Source organism: Amaranthus tricolor, chromosome 9 (genome assembly GCF_026212465.1).
Source record: "Amaranthus tricolor cultivar Red isolate AtriRed21 chromosome 9, ASM2621246v1, whole genome shotgun sequence".
NCBI lineage: Eukaryota > Viridiplantae > Streptophyta > Magnoliopsida > Caryophyllales > Amaranthaceae > Amaranthus > Amaranthus tricolor.
The window spans coordinates 17,883,924-17,889,390 of record NC_080055.1 but is presented as its reverse complement, the minus strand read 5'-3'; the positions used below and the strand labels follow the sequence as shown (position 1 = coordinate 17,889,390).

Below are 5,467 nucleotides of genomic sequence, written 5' to 3'. Positions count from 1 at the left end.
TCGTACGTTTTTTGGCCCAAGCGATGGTAAAACTTCCTTTTGCTTGCAGAATTAGAAGCTTTACCACGCTTTTCCTAATTAATCAATAGAAATCGAATGTCATGTATTAGTTTAATGACTGAATCAAAAGAAGTAAATTCAAATCAAAAACAATAATATAATATGAAATACTTACAACTTCTACGGGAGTTGTTATTTTGGCAACAAAGGCCTCCCAATCCCTCTTCGATATGTGACCCCATATTTCGTAGGGCATCTTCGAAGGTGCTTGCTCTCCACCTTCGTTTCCCGTTTTGACCTTTTTGGTCGTACGGGCACGCCTCTTCGTAATCCAGTCCGTTACTAGCTTGGAATTGAAATCTCTGAATCTTTCAGCAACAGCTGAAAGAAACACATTCTTCTTATCCTCATCGCTCTCGATGTGGAAAAGATTCTACAAAAAAAAAAGTTATATTTATTACTGTCAATTAAATTAATTTTAAAATGAAACTAAATGAGTAAAAATAGTAAAGTTACTTACCACAGTATCATTCCATAAAGAGTTCTTCAAACCCTCTGAAACCTCGTTCCATGCGTGCAATATGGAAATCTTGCGGATACATAGGCCCACTTGTTTTCCATATTGCCTACGCCATTTTCCGCAGGGTTAACCCAATGCATTGTATTCCAAATGCATGGGTTCTGTGACTTTGAGGTTTTTCGTAGGACCTCGCCCTTTTCTTTTCTTACTGGTAGTCGGAGCATCCATTGGTGGGGCGTCTTCAGTCTCAAAATCATTGTCAATTGGTGGAGCGTCTTAAGCCATACGTTCGTATCTCACAATTTGGTACTCTTCACTATCGTAACTACGATGCTCATTCTCCGAGGTCTCAATCTCGGGGACAATTTCGTCTCTGAATAGATGCATTGTATATCAGTACCTGAAAGAGTATGAATAGAAATATATTAGAACATAAGCTAAGTAAAAACCAACTCCCCCCGTCCTAACTTGATGTTCAACCGCAAACTACAAAATTCTAATACGCCATCAATAAATTCCGACGATTCAATGCTTCCATACATCCAAGAATGATCTTTTGTCATCCTAATTAGTGTGATTAATTAATTCAAAACAAAATTAATACACAACTTTTAAACATATATACTTATTTATAACAAACATATTTAACCCTAAAAAAATATACTCTTATTTATACCAAATCTATTTAACCCTAAATATACATACTTCATATACATACAAAGTCCAATAATTTCTTCCTTATTGTCAAACTATTCACTTAAATAAAACAATGATTTTCGTGAGACTCTCCTAATCCATTCAAGAAACAATAATTATTCAATATATTCACCAATATCAATAATTCTCAACGACATCTACCCTATCTCTTTAATTTGTATCCACCACAATCATCATGATAACTTTACGCATACTAGCTCCATTTAATTCCTCCTTGGCCATCAAATTAACAAGCATAAACTATTAAACTTATTACCAGTATTTTTCCTATTACCAATGTTCAAAAGACTACTGCCACATCCAAGAATACTAAACTAAACAAAAACAAGTCATTAGAATAATCTACTACTAAAATTGTAATCCACACTTAAATCCTCATCATCACATAACTCACTAGTAACACATTTTTCATAAGTTTCTCAATTAAGAACTCGTCAAATTAACTCATATAAATTTTCATGATTCATCAACATTTAGGATTTAGCACATGATAATAAGAATATGCAAATGGATATATGTCAATGAAATTAATTTTATATAAACAAGAGCATAAAGAGTAAGGAAAAGAAAAAAGGAATCAAGAAGGATCTACCTTCTGTTTAACAGCAGCAAGAAACGAACACAAATTCAGATTCGAAAATTGATTTCTGGCTTGAATCTTGATGCTTAATCTTATGTTTGTGAAGATGAAGAAGAGGAACGAAGCAGAAGAAGATGAAGATGAAGATGAAGATGAAGCGTTTTTTCAATGGGTTTGAGAGAACGAAACAAAGTGTATAGTGTACGTTGTAGTCGAGTTTTGTGAAAAAAGTAATGGCGGGTTTTAATGCCTACTGTAAACTGCTGTAGATGTGTATACATTATAATATATATTCCCACGGTTATTTGCTGCGGGCCCTAGTCAACCGCAGCAATTAATGCTGCTCATTTGTATTTTAATTTTGCTGTAACGGTATTTGCTGCGGACCCCTTGATAACCGGAGTAATTAAGGTAATTGTGTAAGGGTTATTTGCTGCGGTCCATAGCAAAACTGCAGCAATTGATATTGGTGTGGAGTATTTGCTGCGGTTAAGCCTTAAAACCGCAGCAAATAGTTGTTTTTTTTACTATTTGTTGCTACGAATATACAAAAACCGCAGCAAATGATAAGCAGCAAATACGTTTTTTTCCACTAGTGCCTTCACTCTTCCAATTTATTATTAACTTTCTTTTTAATTTCAATTATCAACACAGTATCATCAGCAAATAACATGCACCACGGTACCGTCTCCTAAACAGATTTAGAAATCTCATCCACAATAACCGTAAAAAGGAAAAAACTTAGTGTCGATCCCTGATGTAGTCCTACTTTAACTGGAAAAAGACTCTATTATCCCTACCGATGTCTGAATATTAGTCGATACTTTGTCATACATATCTCGTACAACTTAATTTACCTTAATGAAATACCTCTAGCCTTGAGACTATCCCATATCCTGCATCGTGGTATGCTATCATATGCTTTCTCCAAGTCGATGAATACCATACGCAGATCCTTTTTTTGCTTCTTATATTTTTCTATCAGTCTCCTCAAAACCTGAATAGCCTGAGTGGTTGACCATTCTGGCATGAAACCAAATTGGTTCTCTTTGATCATTGTCTCTTGTCTAATTCTCCTCTTGATCACTCATTCCTACAATTTTATTATGTGGCTTAGGAGTTCTATTTCTCTATAATTCTCGCATACTTGTGCATCGCCTTTGTTTTTAATAGTGGTATTGGTGTGTTGTTTCTCCATTCTTTTGGCATCTTATGTGCCATCCAGATAATAGTAAAGAGATTAGTTAGTCAACGAATGCCCTGTACTCCTAAACCCCTCTATGCCTCAATCGGGATGTTATTTGGTCCAACTACCTTTGTTCCCATTGTAAGAGATCATATATTCAAAAAAAGGGGGTTTCTACAAAACTACTAGGATTGGTAACTTTATTATAATTTTGAAGTTGGACCAAGTAATTTGGTAATTTGGGAAGAGCTTCAGTTGAACACAATGCAAAATACGTATGTACAGATGTGTACGATGCTGCTGTGAGTAATTTTCCTAATACACATCATCATTTTCCATCTCGGTCTGATGATGTCGATGATGAAGTATAGTTACCCTTACATATTGAAGAAGCAAACCCTCAATCAAGACAGTTGTTTGATAAATGTTAAACGCTGCCAACATACCACTATACCCTAGTTGTGAAAGTCATACTTGGATGTCGATAATAGGAAGAATAACGAGGCTGAAGACGAACTTTCATATTTCTAAGAGACTTTATGAAGAAATTTGTCAGCTGATCGATGAAAGAAGTTTTGCCAGAAGATAATGGGACGACAAATAATTTTTACAATACGAAGTAACAAATTGCGGCTCTTGGATTAGGGTGGAATTTTGACTGTTTTAATGACTAAATTATTTTACCGACTGCACTATTCTGACTAACAGGAACAATCAAAATTCAATCGGTATAGAGATATACCGACTGAATTTAGACTATTCCTGTTAGTCGAAATACTCCTTTATTTGTAGTGTTAGTGATAAAAAAAACTATTTTAATTATTTGAAATGAAAGATCTTAGAAAACTAAAGTACACATTATTCATGTAAATGACAAGATCAACAATAATAGTGTTTTCAATTATTTGGATGGGTTTTATACTCTAAGAACACATTATTCTTTGTATTTTCCACGTTCCAAATTTATTTTTTTTTTTTTAGTTTAGACTTTCAATTTCTCATTTCTCTTAATGTGAACATCAAATTTGGTATTTACAATAGCGAAGGCCTACCTTATAGTCTTGTATTAAAGAAAACAATTTGTGACTATGAAAACACTTTTAATAGGGGTTTGACTCTCTTACAATAAGTCAAATTAATTTTCCACCTCTTGTGCCCTCTTTAGTTCAGTTTAAAAAATAAATAATTAATAAAATGAATTTAAATAATTAAAAATCAGTTTCAATCAGCAAAAATCAGTTACATTTAATAGGAAACAATTGCAATCAGTAACAATCAGTTATAATCAGTAAAATTAATATTAATTGGAACAACTCTATTATAATTAATAAATAAAAACATTTACATAATTAAAGAATCAATTTCAATTAATAAAAGAGTTTCAATTAGAGATGGCAATAGACTTGGACTTGGACTTGGACTTGGACCCGGCCCCGATTCATAGATTCGGATCCGTTTTGGCGGCTCTGGATCCTAAAATGTTGAATCCAGATTCAAGTCTCAAAAAAATACCCAAACCCAGACCTCTGACTCTTTAAGATTCGTTTATATTAAAATTGTCATGGTATCATTTATTTATTTATTTATTTATTTTAATTATTTATGACATATTACCTTATTACCCCTTGACTTTTCGCATCGACTTTGACTTTCGGTCAACGGGCCTTTTTCTGAATTTTCCATTTCCCTTGAATGGCCCAAGAATTAGTAACCTCTCAATGCCTTAACTACCTTCCCGTAAAGCAACTCCCCACTCTCCCTCATTCCATGGCTGTCCTTCTTCCAAGGTTGGTAACTTCCCACTTCCCCTTAAATGCATGGTATTCCTTCTTCCATGGGAACTAACAGCCCATGTCTCCCATGATCTTCAACTCCCACTCTCTGATGTAACTTCCTCCTTGAGCATTATAAAAAGGGACAGCCATCAGAGAGGAGGGGACATCTGAAAATAATTCTCTCAAGTATCCTTACTCATACCCTACCTCTTTAGCCTACCAAAAATTCCAATAACATCCACCACCGCATCTTCTTGCATTCAGTTTCTAATCACTTACTCCTTATTCTCATATCCACGTTCTAACTTGAGCGTCGGAGGGGTTTTCCGGGAGATCACCCCCGGACAAGGCTAACGTGTTGTTTTGCAGGAATTCAAGTCGCTTCCTCCCACGAGTCGCTCCTCTTGATCACACTTCCACCTATCTCCAGGTATTTTAAGTGTCTTTTGCACTTCCTCGTTTCATCACCGAAACAGTTTGGCGCCGTCTGTGGGGAGACGATAAAAAGTCATGGCTCCTAAGAAAAATTCGACTCAAACCGCCACCGTGCATAGCACAGATACAGACACTTCTGCAGGTCACGCTAATAATCAAGCCGTGACTCGCCGTGATCTGGACATGCTAGCGCGGAACCTCACGGCTGCTTTCTCTGAACAACTCCGCGCCGTCATAAATAATGCTCCTACTCA

At 35.5% G+C, this 5,467-nt stretch overlaps 1 protein-coding gene across 1 annotated transcript in view; it reads right to left on the bottom strand.

The window, feature by feature from the left end:
- Positions 1 to 914, bottom strand: part of LOC130823327 (uncharacterized) — a 9,173-nt gene extending 8,259 nt beyond the window's left edge. Inside the window, exons 1-3 of the mRNA XM_057687944.1 lie at positions 521 to 914; positions 176 to 433; positions 1 to 74 (exon numbers count right to left, since the gene is read on the bottom strand). The exon at positions 1 to 74 is cut by the window's left edge and continues 202 nt beyond it. The gene's annotated coding sequence lies outside the window, so the exon portion shown is untranslated. The remainder of the gene's footprint in view (positions 75 to 175; positions 434 to 520) is intronic.
- Between the last annotated feature and the right edge of the window lie 4,553 nt (positions 915 to 5,467).